The sequence below is a fragment of the Capsicum annuum genome, chromosome 3, assembly GCF_002878395.1.
Source record: "Capsicum annuum cultivar UCD-10X-F1 chromosome 3, UCD10Xv1.1, whole genome shotgun sequence".
Taxonomy (NCBI): Eukaryota; Viridiplantae; Streptophyta; class Magnoliopsida; order Solanales; family Solanaceae; genus Capsicum; species Capsicum annuum.
In genome coordinates this window covers 123719361-123740517 of record NC_061113.1, presented here as the reverse complement: position 1 = coordinate 123740517, position 21157 = coordinate 123719361, and positions in this window count along the sequence as shown.

Sequence of the window (21157 nt, the reverse complement as noted above, 5' to 3'; positions counted from 1 at the left end):
CTCAAAATATAAAAATAATAATTAAAATATTAAAATATAATTCACTTCATACATTTTTTTACTTTATAATTAAAATAATTTAATGACAAATATATTAAACATGTTTTCTTTTGAGATCAATTTTATAATTACTAAAGTTCTTAATCTTACAATTAAATATTTTTAAATAAAATTTTATTTGTGCATAAATATGTTAAACATATTTTCTTTTGGGATCAATTTTACAATTACTAAAAATTTTAATCTCATAATTGAATATTTTTAAATAAAATTTTATTTGTGCAGTAGAAAGTATTATCGAAGAATTAGAACATATCAAAAGGTCATAAGTAATTCAATATTTTATAAAATAACATGATTTAAAATATGTTAATAATTATAATTCAATAAACATCATGAATATAGCATATTGATATATTTTGTGAATTTATGAATATGTAATTTCTTATTTATTGATAGAAATAAATTTATTTTAATATTTAATGAGGTTTAGTTTCATGCATAATTTCACTTGGCAAGACTCTTTGATAAATTCAATTTTTTTCATGTTATACAACAAAATATTTCAATAACTTCAAGTATATAAAAGAATAATTACGACCTTAATTTAGAGCTTTTATACAAATTAACTTAATGATAATCTATAAGAATATTAAATAATAATTGAGTTAAATTAATTAATTATTCCATTCGATCCATTTACTTGTCACGTTTATTTTTTACTCTCACCATAAAAGAATATTATATTCATCCTCTTTTAACAATTGATTTATCCTTTTACATGTCCATTAAGAAAGATAATTAAAAAAAGATGTTATTTATTATTTATTAAGTTACCTATTTATTACATGATGTTTAAAAATTGAACACTATTAAAAGAACTATAAAGGTTTTAGCTGAAAATTATTGCACCCTCGATTTTTATTAAGTTATTTTGAAAATAATTGTTATTGTTAATTTAAAATAGGGTTTTAATTAAAAGGTCATTTATTAGGTAGCAAGAAGAGACCAATTACAAGCACACAAATAAGAATTATTCTAACCAAGATAATAAGGGCAAAAATGAAAATATATTTAAAAAAACACCACCAATTGTCATGTGTGATAACTTAAGTCACTTAACTAAAGAAATGAAATACCTAAAGTACCCTTGTGAGGACTATCAAAATTTGAGATCCTCCCTTATATATAGTAGTAACTAGATAGGTATGCTTGTGCGTTGCACGGACCCAATGCGTATAGTGGAAAAAAACTGATCCATGAGAAAAAAAATTTACTTTTTTTTCAATAGCTCATCCAATCATGCACATTTTAATTTTCACAGTTTAGATGCCAATTTTGAAATTGAGTAATGTATACTTAAAAGGCAATGACAGATTAGTGTGATTAAAGCTTCACTTTCCATGAAAAGCATGGACATCTTTTTTAAAATTTAACGGCAGAAGATTGAAATGGGGATAGTATAAAATAAAGATGTAACAGTAAGGGACTATCTTGTTTGATTGGATAAATTGACAGAAATGATCCCAAATGTATGTTTTATACAATCATATGAATAACAGACTACTGATGCTCACATTCCAAATCATAGTGACGGTTGCCTAATTAAATTGATACAGATAATATTTATAAAGTCTACAATAGAAGATGCATTTTTATTGTTGTGATCAATCTATTGAGTATTCACGGTCAAATACTTGTTAATTAGGTTTAATGATTAAATTAGTTAAGAACTTCAAAATGTGATAATAAAATAAATTTTTATTCCAAGAAGACAAACACAATAGTTATTAGAATAAAAGTTCCAATAACCTAAACTATTAGGGGTCATTTGGTTTGAAGATAAAGTATACCGGGATTAGTTGTGCTGGGATAAGTTAGGCTGGGATTAGTTGTACCAGGATAGGTTATCTTGGTATTATTTTTAGTGGTTGTTTGGTTTGTGGTACTAAAAATAATATGTAGTGCATTATTTATAAAAATATATTGTTTGTTTACTATAATACTCCTCACTTTAGTTAATCGTTTGTGGTCCAATTTTCAGCATGAGTTATTGCTTCATCTGCATAAGGTAGACCTGGGGCAGTGGTACCCCAAGTTCTGGCTATTCGTTCTTCTTTATTATGCTTGTAGATCTTAACATCGTTAAGAAAGAGAATTAACACTGTGGAGTGCCTAATAAAGAGAAGTTTCAACAATTGTTATCAATAGATTATTTCATGCTTATATTGCAATAATAGAATTAACATATAAAATGAAAATTATGATGATCCTTCGAATAAATTTTTTATTTTGATGTTCCTTTCCATTGGTACCTTATTGAGAACTTTGAGATAGAGTAATATGATTTAAGATATCATGCTCAAATTGTTATTAATGCAATGGAAAACCATAGTAGAAATCGGATTAGTGATGAACGGGAGGATTGAGGATAACTAAAGCATGGAACACAGGTCTCTTTACTCGATGAATACCAACTGGACCACCATTCTTAGTAGCCATCATAGGAAGTCCATGTGCAGCAACCTAAAGAATTGTACAGATACATAACCAAATTTAGGAATTAACAATAACAAAAACTTGAAGGACAATGCCAAAAATGGATTAAGTTCAGAATAAACCTCAATTAGAGTAAGTCCAAAGGGTTCAGCTAAAGTTGTGTAATGCCCCAAGAACCTATCCTGAGACGTCACATGGTGCTCAAGGCCACATGTGGCCTTAAGCTAACCCTCTAAGCCCGCCATCACTTTCAGAACTCATTATAGCGCAAATCATGCTAAGATAAAGAGGAATAACCATGTCATGAACATACTGAAACACGAAGTAATACTGCCCTGTACGAACAAAATACTGAAATCTCTGTACACGCTGGTACACTAGTCTGACAAAGCCTCTACTACATAGGACTGAGGAGCCATTGGAATAGATCCCCAACTAACTCGAATTAAACTAAAAGTAAATAACCATATATTAATAAGACAAAATCGGAGACACGGGTCCTTGTGACTTAGAGTGACTCGGTAACTCATGGTACTTAGATCATTATGGATGTGGGAGTTTCTTATAACCGACATAACTATACCATGTGAGCCACATGGAGTCCAACATTTTACCCTCCTAAGGAGAGAACCCCACATTGGCGAGGGTGTTGTACTCTTGCCAGGGAGTACAACCTCAATCTCGTTATCACAATCCCATACTCGGCCTCTAGCCCACAATTATCAATATCAATCCTACGATGGCACGTAGTTTTGGAGAAATACCACATTTCTCGCTCGATGCTAAATACTCCTCCCAGACTCAGCTCAGAACGCGTTAGGAAATCCACCTTAATCAATATCAACTCATGGGTCTATTTTAAAGACCAAAACATAAATATATATCTCATATGTAAATCATAAACATCTTGTGGATTCCTAACCCGACTCAACTCAACACAATCTTTCTCTACATCAAGTACATTTGTTTTTCGAATTATTTTCAAATATCAAAGCTTCAAGGAAACATCATAGGACTCATTCTTGACTTCCAATCTCAAATAGCGATATATATTCAATAGTCAAATTTCTTATGGAAAGGCATAACTCATGACACTTGTCTTAAATCTCTTAGAAATCATCAATACGTAATGACAAGATACAACTCATGGAATAAATTCTCAATTTAAGAAACATGATGGTAAAATAATCATAAATATCAAACTTATTCAACTCAAATCTCATAAATCATAAATAAAGAAATTTGGGTGTAAACCCACTTGCAAAATCATGTAAATCAATAATAGAAATTAAATCTTTAGGCACAAGAATGAAAGGAGTGTTCTTGTTCAAGCCCCACATACCTTGGATTATAATTTTTGGAGATGTAGAAACTTGTTTGGAACTTCTTCCTTATATTTTTGAGCTAAGATACTTGATGGATTTGACTAGGGGAGCTTAATTCTTGGACAACTTAGAGAAATCTATAGAAGATCCTTGAATTTCTTGGAAGGAGTTTTGATTTTTTTTTGGGGGGTTGAGAGAAAACCCTAGTTTTCTAGAAAATTCTTAGACAAATTGGAGAGAAGTAGGAGAAAATAATATTTTCTTTACTACTTTGATGTATATATAAGGCAACAAGGATCAGAAATGACCAAAATGCCCTTTTGAAAAAGCTGAAATTCACTGATTGGGGCCTGTGACGATCGATCTGACGGTCCGTCAAGTCTCCTGATGGTCCACCAGATCGTTCGCCACTCGAGTGCCAAAACTGGAACGTTCTACCTCGACGTGACGGTCCATCAGGAAACTAACGGTCCAACAAGTCGTTCTTCACTCGAGGACCAAAAATGAGACATTCTGTCTTGACCTGACAGATCCCTTGATGGTTCGTCAACTTTTTGACGGTCCACCATCTTGGCCGTCACACGGTGACCAGGAATAAGGGTTACTTCTTTGGCTTGATGGGACACTTAACGGTCCACCAAGGACCTGATGGTACGCCAGGTCGATCGTTAGACCTAGGCGATCCAATATCGCTGAGTAAAATGGCTATAACTCCCTCGTCCGAAGTTGGATTTCAATGAAATTGGTATCGATGGAGAGCTTATTCACTTTTCTACATGACAAAAAGTAGAAATTAGAGAAATACAACATGGTTTAAACATCAATCACTTTGAAAGTCATACATATCCACTCAAAAGACGAATTTAGGCTTAAAAAACGATCGGGGTATTACAATATCTCCCTCTTGGGCATATTCGTCCTCGAATATTGCCAGATAGGCCAAGAACAAGAGAAAATGAGGACGTATAGTTGGAACGACTCACATCTAAGGGATCACTTTACTCTAAACTTTTGAGTACTTCCCCAAATGCACGAACCATAGAGAGAATAACCATATAGCCGAATACATTAGATTAGAAGAAAACTAAATTAAGGGAATAGTACCTTCAGGTTGATTCGAACTCGTGAAGAAAAGATGAGGGTAACTGGCTCGCATATCTGCTTTTGCTTCCCAAGTGGCACCCTCGACTGATTGATTTCGCCACAGAACTTTAACTAAGGGAACTTTCTTGTTTCTTATTCTACGGACTTGATAATCTAGGATTTCAACCGGGGTTTCATCATACGAAAGGCTATCCTGAACATCACAACCTTTCGACAGATCAACAACAGCAGAGTCTCCAATGTGCTTCTTGAGCATAGAAACATGAAACACAGGATGGACAACTGACAACTCTGCAGGCAACTCAATCTCATAAGCTGCTTTCTTAACACGATTCAAAACTCTATAAGGGCTAGCATATCTGGGACTCAGCTTCCCTTTCTTTCCAAATCTTTTCATCCCTTTCATGGGTGAAATTTTCAAGTACACCATATCACCAACTTCAAACTCAAAAGCTTTTCTTCTCACATCTGCGTATGACTTCTGACGACTCTGGGCTGTCTTCAACCTCTCCCGAATTAACTTAAATTTCTTCATAGCCTCAAATACAGCATCAGGTCCAACCACAGCAGCTTCACCCACTTCGAACCAACCTATGGGCGATCTACATCTTCTCCCATACAAAGCTTCAAATGGAGTCATTCCAATGCTAGCATAAAAATTATTGTTGTAAGCAAATCCAATCAACAACAAATGTTCATCCCAACTTTCTTTGAAATCAAGAACACATGTCCTCAACATATCATTCAAAGTCTGGATAGTCCTCTTAGCCTGACCATCTGTCTGCGGATGAAAAATGGAGCTAAGATAAACTTGGCTGCCAAGACCCTTCTGAAAGGCTCTCCAAAACTGAGAAGTAAATTGAGTACCTCTATCGGAGATGATAGACAATGGAACTCCTGACTAACTCTCGAATATACAGCTTAGCATAGTCCTCCGCGGTGAAAGATGTATGTACTGGTAGGAAATGTGCTGACTTAGTCAACCTATCTATGACGACCTAAATAGAATCACGATGACAACGAGAGAGAGGTAAATCAGTCACGAAATCCATATTCACCACTTCCCACTTCCAAGTAGGAATGTTAAATGCTTGTATCACACCACCAGGTCTCTGGTGCTCTATCTTTACCTGCTGGTAAGTTGCACACTTTTCTATGAACTTCGCTATATCTTTTTTTATACTATTCCACCAATAAATTTTTCACAAATCGCGGTACATCTTGGTAGCACCGAGATGAATAGAATACCGCGCGCCATATGCCTCATCCATAATTTCTGCCTCAAATCATCAACATCAGGCACACACAATCTATTTTGAAATCTCAATACACCATCTCCCCCTTGGGAGAAAACCTCCACCTTTTAGTCTTTAACTGATTCTTTTAGTTCGACCAAACGAGAATCTGTATCCAGTTTCTCCTTCACTTCTGAAACTAGGGAAGATTCGGAACTACTTTGGACCCAAATATTACCCTTAGCTGTGTCAAGCAATCTAAAACCTAACCTAGCCAAATGATGAACTTCACGGCTAAGTCCCTCTTATCTTCCTCAACATGTGCTACACTACCCATGGACGATCTGCTAAGGGCATCTACCACTACATTGGCCTTGCCCAGGTGGTACAACACACTCATGTCATAGTCCTTCAGTAATTCTAACCATCACCTCTGCCAAAGATTTAACTCTCTCTGAGTGAACACATACTATAAACTCTTGTGATTCGTAAAGATATCAACATGAACACCGTATAAATAGTGTCTCCAGATTTTCAAAGCAAAAACCACTGCAGCTAACTCGAGGTCATGGGTCGGATAATTCTTTTCATAAGGTTTCAACTGTCTGGAGGCATAGGCTATAACCTTACCCTTCTGCATCAATACGCAACCCAAACCAACTCTAGAAGCATCACAATATACAATAAAATCGTCTATACCATTAGGCAGGGTTATCACGGGGGCTGAAGTGAGTCGATTCTTCAACTCTTGAAAACTCTTCTCGCAAGAATCTGACCACTGGAATTTAACTTCTTTTAGGTCAACCGGGTCAAAAGAACAATAATGGAAGATAAACCTTCGACAAAACGACGGTAGTAGCCAACTAGATCCAAGAAACTCCTAATATCAGATGGGGAAATAGGTCTAGGCCAATTCTTAACAGCTTCTACCTTTTGAGGATCAACTCGAATACCATCAGAAGAAATAATATGACCCAGAAAGGTAACTGACCGAAGCCAAAATTCACACTTGCTAAATTTGGCAAACAACTGTTGATCCCTAAGGGCCTGTAAGACAATTCAAAGATGATCTGCATAGTCGTTTTCACTCTAAGAATATACAAGGATATCATCTATAAACACAATAATGAACATATCTAGGTACGGTCTAAACACCCGATTCATGAGGTCTATAAAAGTTGTCGGGGTATTCGTTAGCCCGAACGACATGACCAAGAATTCAAAATGACCATAACGAGTGCAAAAAGCCATCTTTGGAATATCACACTCTCTGACTTTAAGTTGGTGATAACCGGATCTCAAATCTATTTTTGAGAAGTAACTGGCACCTTGCAGCTGATCAAATAGGTCATCAATTCTAGGAAGAGGGTACTTGTTCTTGACTGTGACCTTGTTAAGCTAACGATAGTCAATGGACATGCGCAATGAACCATTTTTCTTTCACATGAATAAAACGGGTGAACCCCAGGGAGACACATTAGGTCTTATAAAACCCTTATCTAGAAGATCTTTGAGTTGCTCTTTCAACTCCTTAAGTTCTGCGGAGGCCATACGATACGGAGGAATAGAAATAGGCTGTGTATCAGGGAAAAGATTAATTCTGAATTCTATCTCTCTATCGGGAGGTACTCCTGGGAGATCTCCCGAGAAAACATCAGGAAACTTATTGACAATACTAAGAGACTGAATAGTTGGAGTCTCAGACTTAGTGTCCTTAACTTAGACTAAATGATAGATACAACCCTTGGATATCAATTTTCTAGCTTTAAGATAGGATATGAAATGACTTTTAGGAGATACAGAATTTCTGAACTACTCAAAGACTGGCTCATTGGGAAACTAAAACTTGACTACTCGGGTATGACAGTCTATAGACGCATAACAAGAGTGAAGCCAATCCATACCCAGAATAATATCAAAATCAACCATGTCTAGCTCAATCAAATCTGCAAACATGACCCTATTAAGAATAGTGATAGAACACTTCTTATATACTTGCTTAGCAACAACAGATTCACCCACTGGTGTAGAGACTAGAAAAGGCTCAAAAAAATTTTCAGTACTGATTTGAAAATTCACAGCCACCAATAGAGTCACATAAGAAAAACTTGACCCAGGGTCCATCAACACATACACATTGAAATGAAATACACGAAGCATACCAGTAACAACATCTGGTGAATCCTCCTGCTCCTGGCGGGGTGATATAGCATAAAAGCGATTCTAGCGCTGACCACCTGCAGTACTAGATGACGCACTCTGAGGAGGAGTAGGACAAACTACAGGAGCTGGAGCACTAATAGCCTGACTCTGGGGATGAACATCGCAACTCCTCTGTCTAGCATAAGGTCAATCCCTGAACTTGTGGCCCAACTTACCACAACCAAAACAAGCCCTCTGACCAACTAAGAACTCACCGGGATGGTCTCTACCACACTTCGGACATGGGGAAGGACGAGGTCTATTACTCACACTATCCGGGGACCTGGACATAGTAGGCCTACTACCCTGCTCCGGCCTAATTCTGAATGTAAGAGTACTGGCTGATGAAGGCGCTGGCACAAGAGAACGGCTCTGGAATTGAGGGCAGATCCCTTAGAAAATCTAGTCTGACTATAACCCTGTTGCTCTGATCTAATTCTCTTATTCCCTCTCACTCTCTCTCTCTTCTTCACTTTGTCCGCTTCAATCTGCTGAGCATGAATCATTAGTCTTGAAAAGTCTATGTCCCTATTAAGCATAGCGGATCTACACTCTTTCACAACATAACCAGATACACCGGCCAAGAACTTACTCATACTAGTTCTAGAATCAGCCATCATACCGGGGGCATACTTAGATAACTGGTTAAACTTATGGCAATACTCCTTAACTATCATGGGGCCCTGTCTCAAGTTCATAAATTCTTCTAATTTTTCTTCCCTCAGCTTCGGGGGAAAAAATCTATCTATGAAGGCATCTTGGAATAATTTCCAAGTCACAGGAGTATCATTCTCCCCTCTACTCTTTCTCCACATCTCCACCCAATCATAAGCAACATCTTTCATTCTATAGGCAGCCAATTCAACACTCTCCTCCCCCGTCACGTGCATAATCTGAGTGATCTTTCTCACTTCATCTAAACACATTTACGGGTCGTCACCTACTTTCGACCCAAAGAACTCAGGTGGATTCATTCGCATAAAGTCACAACCCCGGGCTGCAGCAGAATTATTCCCTTATGAAAGTGGAACAGTAGCCTGGGTGTTGGCTTGGGCATTGGCGGTGACCGCCCAGGCTAACGCTTGGAAAGCTACCTGAAATTTAGCATGGGACACCATCTCACCTAAAGAATCAACGGGTTGAGGTCGTTTATTATTTCTGCAAGCTCTACAAGGAGGCATTTTCTGTCATAAGATAGCACGAATTAACAACAGAGAGAAACAGCCATAGGCACGATAGACTCTTAAAAGAAAGAAATAACTTTTCCTAATACTTCTTGTAGCCTCTTGGTCATAGATGTGGCGTGCTACACACCGATGATCAAGACTCTACGTAATGCGGTTTATCAATTCCTAGGACTCCTTGAACCTTAGGCTCTGATACCAAGCTTGTAACGCCCCAAGAACCTATCCCGAGATGTCACATGGTGCTCAAGGCCACACGTGGCCTCAAGCTAACCCTCTAAGCTTGCCATCACTTTCAGAACTCATTATAGCGCAAATCATGCTAAGATAAAGAGGAATAACCATGTCATGAACAGACTGAAACACGAAGTAATACTTCCCTGTACAAGCAAAATATTGAAATATCTGTACACGCTGGTACACTAGTCTAACAAAGCATCTACTACATAGGACTGAGGAGCCATTAGGACATATCCCCAACTGACTCGTACTGAACTGAAAGTAAACAACTATCTATTAACAAGACAAAATCGGAGACACAGGTCCTCAAACCATGAGGACTCACCAACCACAGAAATGTAGATGAAGGTACTCAAAGATCACTGTCGCTGCTGAGACTGAGCACCTGAACCTGTATCATGAGGAAATATAGAATACAAAAGAGTATGTGAGTCAGTACTTGGGAATGTACTGAGTATGTGGGGGTGGATGCAACATTTCAAATAATATCATAAATGTATAAGAAAATCATGCATGCTGACAATAATAACTCTCTTTGCTTGAATTATCTAAAACATCATTTCCGTAAGTCATTAGTAATAACATATGCTTCATAAATCTCATAAATCATTTAACTCAACTCAAACTCTTTGACTCATGTCTTAGAGTGACTTGGTAACTCATGGTACTTAGATCATTATGGACGTGAGGGTTTTTATAACCGAAATAACTACACCATGCGAGCCGCATGGATTCCAACGTTTTACCCTCCTAAGGAGAGAACCCCACATTGACGGGGGTGTCGTACTCTTGCCAGGGAGTACAACCTCAATCTCGTTATCATAATCACATACTCGACCTCTGGCCCACAATTATCAATATCAATCCTACGGTGGCACGTAGTTTTGAGAAAATACCACATTTCTCGTTCGGTGCTAAATACTCCTCCCAGACTCAGCTCAGAACGCATTAGGAAATCCACCTTAATTAATATCAACTCATGGGTCTATTTTAAAGATCAAAACATAAATATATGTCTCATCTGTAAATCATAAACATCTTGTGGATTCCTAACCCGACTCAACTCAACACAATCTTTCTCAACATCAAGTACATTTGCTTTTCGAATTATTTTCAAATATCAAAGTTTTAAGGAAACATCATAGGACTCATTCTTGACTTTCAATCTCAAATATCAATATATATTCAATAGTCAAATTTCTCATGGAAAGGCATAACTCATGACACTTGTCTTAAATCGCTTAGAAATCATCAATACGTAAAGACAATATACAACTCATGGAATAAATTCTCAATTTAAGAAACACGATGGTGAAATAATCATAAATATCAAACTTATTTAACTCAAATCTCATAAATCATAAATAAAGAAATTTGGGTGTAAACCCACTTGCAAAATCATGTAAATCAATAATAGAAAGCAAATCTTTAGGCACAAGAACGAAAGGAGTGTTCTTGTTCAAGCCCCACATACCTTGGATTATAATTTTTGGAGATGTAGAAACTTGTTTGGAACTTCTTCCTTACATTTTTACATTTTTTAGCTAAGATACTTGATGCCTTTGACTAGGGGAGCTTAATTCTTGGACAACTTAGAGAAATCTATGGAAGATCCTTGAATTTCTTGGAAGGAGTTTTTTGATTATTTTTTTTGGGGTTGAGAGAAAACCCTAGTTTTCTAGAAAATTCTTAGACAAATTGGAGAGAAGTAGGAGAAAATAATCTTCTCTTTACTACTTTGATGTATATATAAGGCAACAAGGATCAAAAATAACCAAAATGCCCTTTTGAAAAAGCTGAAATTCGCTGATTGGGGCCTGTGACTGTCGATCTGACGGTCCGTCAAGTCTCCTGGCGGTCTACCAGATCGTTCGTCACTCGAGTGCCAAAATTGGAACGTTCTGCCTCGACGTGACGGTCGAAGTGATGGTCCGTTAGGAAACTAAAGGTCCACTAAGTCGTTCGTCACTCGAGGACCAGAAATGAGACATTTTGTCTCAACCTGATGGATCCCTTGATGGCCCGTCAACTTTTTGACGGTCCACCATCTTGGCCGTCACACGGTGACCAGGAAGAAGGGTCACTTCTTTGGCTTAATGGGACACTTGACGGTCCACCAAGGACCTGACGGTACGCCAGGTCGATCATCAGACCTAGGCGATCCGATATCGTTGAGTAAAATAGCTATAACTCCCTCGTTCGAAGTCGGATTTCAATGAAATTGGTATCGATGGAGAGCGTATTCACTATTCTACATGACAAAAAGTAGAAATTAGAGAAATACAATATGGTTTAAACATCAATCACTTTGGAAGTCATACACATCCTCTCACAAGACGGATTTAGGCTTAAGAAACGATCGGGGTATTACAAGCAGGATCTATGAAGACACCCTGCGAAGTTTCTATACCATGAGAACAATCATCATGAGGAAATATTACACAAATTTCAAGGACAAAATAACTAAAAAAACCTTTATTTTGCTAGCGAGATGGTATATCTCCGGAATGAGTATTTTCGAATGATTTATTCACTTTATCAAAAAGATCATCTTACATTTGGTAGATTATTCACTACACACTGTCACTGTCACTGCCATATGTTCATGGTACCAAAGAGGAGAAAACTGGCTCACGTTATGGGCAAAAATTTCTCATATCAAATTATAACCATAGTAAATAATTTCATCTAAAACTTTACACGTAAGGTCTATCAAGGAAGGTGTACAAAACTGAAATGAAACCTAGATGATCAAAACAAAATTGATCAATTCGGCATGTAGAAAGAAATAAGAAAAATATCTTACTGAAAAACAAAATGGATAAAGTACTTATGATTAAGAAGATTTTACAAGGGGGGAGGAGAGAATACCTTTATGAAGACACAACTCTCTAAGACTATTGTTTCTTAACTGGCGGCTTTTCATTTGCATTTTTAGAAAGCTCTCTATATTTCTCCTTTACTTTAAATAACTTAATCATGGTCCTTACAAAAGAATGCAACACATTAGACCATAATCAGAATAAGAAGATGAAATATATGGAAATGAAGCTTCTCCATCTTTTCACCTGTGAAGTTAATTCAGCTCCAAAAAAGCACCTACAGAAATTACCAAAAGGCTATTACTCGGTGAATAAATAAAAAAAATCAGCATATGCTATTCAAATTCTAAGCAAACGTCAAATATTAGAAGAACCAAATAAGGACCTAGTATTAATCTCCTAGATTTTAGTTTAATATATACTGGTTCTTAAATTCCTATTTTACATTAGAGATGATTGATGTAATTTCAGAACAAAGCAACAGTGATACCACCTAATGTTATATTTAATTCAGACCACTGTTTCTCTTACGTAAAACAATCTTAACATAATAATGTTGTACTTGTGTCCGTGTCACATTCTTGTTTGCAAGCTATTAGTAACTTAAGTAGTGATGGTCATCCATTACCCCAGAATAAACACAAGCAGAAGTAAGGAAAGCAGAAGAAAGAGTTCAAACCCCCCTTTACTAAACTAGCTCCGCCTCTGTACTCATATATAATTTTTAAAAATTAAATATCAAAATTTTTATACCAAAATTTTAAATATTGTACCATCTTAAATCATACCATGCCCATCCGTCATAGATGACCAATCATGTAACAGCAGTAGAATGAAATAATCCATCCCTTGTTTTAATTTAACCTATTTAATTAGAACTGCCCCTTTCTTATCCATATAGTTCAATAGTTAAAACTCCTCAAAACATTTTGCTCTCCAAATCTCTCTCATCAACTTAACTCAAATACCTTACCTTAGAGGAAAGGGTACCGTACGAATATTGAAATGAAGAGTTAGCTTAAAATGCATAGTTCTCCTTCATTAAAGACTCATTTTATCTGTTTTCTATTTTGACTTTGTTAAAATTTGCCTTTAAAAACTTTCATTTTATATGTGATCATTATTCTTGATAACAAATCTGCTATGTCTGCCTATTTGTTGTGTTCGATGTGTTTGCATGTAATATTATTGTCTTAAAATGAAAGAATAATTAAAGTTAGGGTTTGCTTTTCATTACGATTTTGGTGAGCCCAGGCTTTGCATTCCGTTAACTTTTTTCAAATTGAGCTGAATTTAATGAATAAGAAACATACTATTGGTTGGAAAAAATAATTATGAGGTTTATATTTTGAGATTATTATTACTGTTGTGTGCCTGAGTGGAGTCTTATATTTTGTTGTTGTTGACTTGCGATATTTGATATTGTGTGTTGCACGTGTAGGACTTTATTTGATATCACTGTCCTTATCTGTTCATTTAAATGTCTTTATTCTGGATATAATACTATTGCAGGGGGCTTAAATTGTTATTATAGGCTTTATTGAACATTGCTTGCCTTTATCATGATAAAAATGCCTGAGTTAGGGGTTGATATGATATTAATGATGTCTTACATACATATCTATTCAGACAATGCCTAATTAGAGTTGATATTCATGAATTGTGGACATATTGAGTGGAATTATAGGCTCACTTATATACATATTAAATGGGTTAAATATCTTCATACTGCTTTGATTGTAAGCATTACATCCTCATTCCATACATTTACATTCATGAGATATCAATATCATTGAGGAACACTATTTTTGAAAGAAAATGAGACCTTTTTATAAAAACTCTCTCCATGAACATGAGTCGGAGAGGTGGATTGAGAATTGAGATATGAGTTATAGTATATGGATTGTGAACCCTCCCCCCATGGGTCCTATCTTGAGGCTGTGAGCTCCGTAGGTGTATACAAAAAGTCATACGATGACTTTCATTCATCCCATCATTATTGCATTGCACTGCATATGCATCTTTCATGATTCATTTAGTTTTCCTTAACCTATGTTTAGATCCTGTACACTTTTCGTGTATATTTCTATTATTTTATTTCATTATTTGTATTAGAACTATTAGTGTAGACGATGTGATCTAACATTTGAAAAAAAAATTATTTGCAGGTGAGGTGCTTAGAGTTTTTTTTACTTTGCTTTCCTCAACCTATGATACCTACTGAGTACAAATGGACTATACTTACTCCTATTGTGCCCTTTTGGTTCACATCTATCAAGACTCGATTTACGAGTCATGATGACACCGACTTTGTCCCACCAGTAGGCAAGCCAAATCGTAACCCAGAGTTGTCAACAATGGAATAATTTGATAGAAAATAATATAAATGCCAAAAATTTACAAGTAAAAACTTACAACAATAAATCAAGTACTAGTAGTACTAATAAGAAAGGCAGATAAGATAACAATGACATCTCACGATTTAGTAATGTCGATACAAAGGCCACTAATAAAAGAATACAAGTACTGTAATAATCAAATATACATCAGTCTCGAATGATGGAAGACTAAACAAAAGTAGAAGAAGGAGAAAAGGCCAACTCTGACTCCGAGAGCCCACCCTATCTCTGAACACACATCAGTACGATCATATCGTCAACGACGGCTACTAGTACTCAATCTGCACCAAAAGGTACAAAAGTGTAGTATAAGTACCAAAGCCACATGTACGCAGTAGGCATCATCGATCCACTGAGCTAAATCATAATATAAGTACAATAAAGATGTAAGACAAATAAGTTAAGGTAAAAGGGCAAACCTGGAATTATGCTAATAAATAACCGAAATAGATAGAATATGAAAGAAAACATAACTAATACTACAAGACTGACCCCCATAAGCCAGAAAATTTGGAAAAGTAAATAACCCAATGCAGGCTCCCATAAGCATGTAGGGTGTAATAAAAAAAGTAAAAAATTGAAATTACAATAATTAACCATATCTCAAGCCATAGTCGTGAATCCACCCATACCACAACATACCATAAATAACCTCTAAATGTAGAACTCAAATTAATACTCAAGATCATCATCATTTGTCAGACTTAAATCAGAACTCATATCATCAATAATGTCATAATCGAACCGGTCTTAAGGTTATAAATCATCGGACTTGAAGAGGAAATCAATATCAACTCCCAAGTAACAATATAACATAAATACCTTGTATCTAGCCTCTTCAAGATCCTAAATATACAATTTTAAAGGTATAACACACTTACAAGATCTACAAAGAGCTAATGATAATGTTGGCCTATGGTGGGTCGGAGGGGCCCACTTCTAATCCCCAAAATTGATTCTAAGGTAAACCCTATTCTGGACTAGGCTAAGGTATCTAACCCTACTACTAGATGTTAAATAAGCCACTTTTAGACCTAAGATGGCAATTCTATCTAAAACATGAGCAATTAAGTTAGTTACGCCAAATTTACGGTTCTTATATGGCTAAATAACTCAAATAATACTAAATATACCTCAAAGACCTAATTTTCAACCCATATCTAGAAAATTATCATAAATATACTACAAATTATTTCAATCTATGAGAAAGATAAACCTAGCCCACCTGGACACCGAAGAAAGCCCGATGAAATTTGCTAAATCATTGATTTTCCTTTCGAGAAGATTTTATCAAAACGATAATCTACTCATAAAAATGAGAACAAAGGTACCCATATTGTATTTTTATGCTTCAGGTCCAAAATTACGTAAAAATCTCATGTGGGTCATGCTTGAAAAATTACACTTTCGAAATCGTCAACGCGTCCCTCCGTGCTTAAGGAACATTTACCCTCAAGAATGAATAAATTCTGAGGTCAAATGGTGATAAAATCAACCCACTAATATCTTTGTAATTTTAGAAAATAATTGAGAAATTTACCATCAATTATAGAAAACTTACCAAGAATTCGGAGAAAAACCAAGTATTTCAAGCTTACGAACACCCTCAAAATCGCTTTCTCCCAAGTTTCCACACATTTTAAGATTTCCAAATCTTGAGCTTGTGTGAAAAATGGATAAAATCGGACTGAGTAGGGCTTTTAATGGCTCCAAGGTTCCGCTAAAGCAAGCACTGGGCCACTTTAACGATCACCGCTAAACGCCCAAGTGCTGAAAAATGATACCCGCGCTTACCTGGCTTTAGCGACATACACTTTAGCGGCCAACATGCCACTAAAGCGTCTCATTGGGTTGGCTAGGCCGCTAAAGCGCTTGGAAGGCCTCTAAAGCGCCCAAAGGGCCGCTTTAACGGATGTACTAGCTGGAGACTTAGAACTTTTTAAGTCTCCACCGACCCTTCGAGATTCGTTCGAAATCACGTATACGAAAAACACCTATGCTATCTTATCAAATTCGATGTTTTAGAGTCAACAACGCTGTCAAAATTTCCATTCGAGGTCGTTTCGATCAAAAGTGATTTCCACACCCAAGTGTCATTTTTTTAAGTTTCTAGTTGATAGCCCAGAATGAGTTCGAAAGCCTTAGGACCCGAACCAAAGGTTCACCTAACCTAAATTCGAACTGCCCGGTAAGCGAAATGTCAGCTCCAGGAAGTCATAAATAACTTGGGGAAGCTATAGTAAAGTTCTAAATGTTGAAAATAATCAAGAAATATAGAACTTTTGTCTGCGAAAATAAAGGGTTAGGATGTACGTAAAGTCTCGAATAAGTGAGGATATTGGGCTCGCATCTTACTTTCGATCTCCCAAGTAGCCTCCTCTACTGGGCGGTGTCTTCACTGAACCTTAAACACTGGAGTCTCTCTAGAGTGCAACCGCCTAACATCTGCTGACACCTAATTTTGACCCCCCCGATATTACTTTTAGATTGCAATTTTATCAAAATTATTTAATTTTAATTATTAATATTGTTTACATATTATTCTTATATTTGATACATATTGACGTGTCCAATTCATAATTTAGAAAACTGCACAAATTATTTTATTATCTTTTGGTATAATTTTTATAATTTTTAAAACTCAAACGCGACATTTACATAATTTTATTAAATTATTCGTAACTGTGAACACTCACATTTTTTACAAATACATTGTCTAGTTTTTCATTATTTAGTATTATTTATTTATTTATTATTATTATTATCATTATTTATTATTATGATTATTATTTATTATTATTATTATTATTATTATTATATTATCTACTATTATTAGCATTACTATTATTATCCCTATTATTATTTTAATAACAGCCGATTTTAATTTATATTGCCTAATTTATTTAAATTCTAGCCTTTTTATATTCAATCTATAACAATTTTATCCAATTTCTTATAATTTTAGCCTATTTTATTAAATCCATTACAATTATAGCCGATTTATGACCCAATTTAAAGTTTTTATTCAATTTGAACCGTTTCTTGACCTATTAGATCTCAGTCGTCGATCAAAATTGATCCAACAGCTGAGATCCAAAGACCACTTTCTTTCCTTTTTAAATTACAAAACCTAAACCGTAATTTCCTAAACCTACCAGCCGCCCCACTCCCCCACTCTTTACACGCTTTCTTCTCTCTCTATCTTCTCACTAAACATCCATTGCCGCCGCCTCTTCATGGCTCCCCTCGCCGGCGTCTCTACTCCCTCCATCATGAAACCACCAACAACCTCAAAACCCTTTCCAAATCTCCGATCTCCCTTCCAAAAATCCCGTCGCCGCCGGAGGAGATGGCAACCAGCCGCTGCTCCGCCTCCGTCCTCCGCCTAGATCTGAACGCCGCACCGGCCATGGACGCCTCCCACCAGCGAAAGCCGTCTCCGGGGACCCACCAACGCCGACGCCAGCTATGGCGCCACATCTCTCCTCCGTCAGTGCCCAGATCTGCCGCCGCCGTCGCCGTCGCCGTCGCCGTCGCCTTCCATGTCCCCCTCCGTTTGTCACAACTCAACGCCACTGATTCAACCGTCTCCACCGGCAAAACCCCTCAAAACAGCGGCACTAACAACCGCTTTGCCTCACCGTCGTTTCTCCTCCTTGGACCATTTCCCTCCGGGCGCCCCTGTTCCACTTAATTATCCGAAAATCGTAAAGGAGTCACAGAAATCATCATTTAAGGGGTTTGTTCTCTTATTAATTTTTCGTCAATTCATAACTCTCATCGTCTTGTATCCATTTCTTCGTCCTTTAGTAAAGTTTAGTCCTTAATTTTAATTTTGTGGAATTTGATTGCTTAACCCTTCTTCTAAATTCATTCTTATCATATTTGTTTACATCCGTACATTGATATATGTGAAGAGTCGTTGTTGCATGACTTTTAGTCAAACTTAAATTATATGCGGAGTTGTCATTCATAAATTGATACGCTTCTTTTACTATGGAAATAATTCGGACTAATTTGACGTCGTGACTTCATGATAATTTGATATTTTATTGTGACATTGTCGGTGTTTTAAGCTGTAATTTAGATCTGACTATTGAAAAATATCTTGTATTATTAATTGCCTTTTCACCGCTTATATATATGGTAAAAGGTAAATGACACAATTGTTCATTGTCCGAATATTCACTGATTCAATTCAAAATATTTGATTTGTATTTATGGTAAATTTGCTTAACTGATTTAGTCCTTATATCAAGGAAAATATCCGTTCTATTTTGGGCTGAATTTCACGCGATTGATCCCATCTTTCAAGGATTTTTTCCTTAAATGATTTTGCAAAATATTCTCCTTGTCTTTTATTTTCGGACCTCTCTTTACTGTATAAACCCCCTCTCTTTTCATTGATGGACAGTTCTTGAATTACAATCACTATTCTTTAAAACAAAGAAAAAGAATTACAGGCTATTTTAATACAAGGCAATTATATATTTTCAAGAGTCCTTGGGTTTTCTTCAAAGCTTGCTGAAAACATCTTGCATTACAAGTGCTTGACTTTATTATTCTTGTTTTCTCTCACTGGTAAGTTTCCAAATCGATGCAATATTTTATTCATGTTTTGTGTTGATTATATCATGCCATGAAAACATAGAAAGCATGCCTATAGGAGTAATTTGGGATAATTCATTATTGCTTGTGCTCATATTTCGTTATTTCCTCTGCTTAAAATCATGTGCTAGCGCTCCTATTTTGTTCCGTGTGTGCATTGGTACTTCTGTCTGCTTCTAAACAGGTGTTATTAAAGCGGTTCCATAGAATCGCCCGGGAATTGGAAGGGAAGCTGTCGGCTTGTAACTTAGTTTGTTTTATTCTTCATTAATTTTGGTCTGTAATATCGTTAAGACATTATTATTGATGTAATAATAAATTTTGGGGACTGCTCGGAGGGGGAAGGGCGGGGTCTATGCATAGTATAGGTAAATACGACTTAGGCCTTTACGTGTATTACATGCTACGTGAATCACTTAATACTCAAAGCACTTAGACACTTAAATTACCACTTATTAACATGTCATTGCATGTTTAGCACGTCAACACAATTTAGGTATAGTAAAACAAATCTAGGCATTATAATATTTTTAGCATGTTAATATTAACTCCTGTGTTTAGTATAACTTTCAACCTACTAAACATGTTAAATACTGGGTTAAAATGTTATGATATGTTGTTGTATGTTAACGCGAATTTAACCACGTTAGCATGTTGGATATTAGAATGTTCATGTATTTTTCAGCATATTGACATATTAAAATGGAATATAAGTGTATTAATCCATTCCTAACATGTCTGTAGATTAATGAGTTTTAGCATGTCGAACATTAGAGTTAATTTTGTCGTCACATGACTTGGTATGTAAACACAACTCTGAACACGTTAATACACCTTCAACAAGAGTAACATAAAACTACTGTGCATTAATACGTTTTCAGCATATTAAGTTTAAATATTTCAGCACGTATATTAGGTATACCATTGTATATTTTTAGCATATCAATATAGATTACAACATGTTAAAACTGCAGCCTGTTAACATAAAAATTTCTGCGCATTAATATATTTTTCAGCATGTCAAAAACAATAGATTTAATGTATTTTCAGTATGTTAATATTAAATTTTGACATGTTAAAATATTAGATTTTAGGCATCTTTAGCATTTTCCAGCATATTAATATGAAATTTCTGCACTATCAGAATAATTGCCCGCATGTTAAAATGTATGTTTTGAGCCTTTTCAATATGTTAAAAACTAGATTGAGTACATCAGTGTTCCTTAGTATGTCAATGTACTTTCAATGTTTTATTATATTTGTATTAGTTTACAACATTGAAATTCGTGAGCACAATTTCTTGACATATTTACCACATTTTGACATCCTCTTTTAACAACTTGACAATACATTATTACATACACAATTCACAGTTACATTTTGTCACACTAGCACTTGTTGAACCCTTAGATATCATGCCTATAGATTAATCACATAAAAATAGCTATTCTTTGTCTTTGCATGTTAATCACATTAATCAACTCTTTAATAACTAAGGGGCTAACGTGAGACACTACTTGCTGCTTGACGTCCAATGTG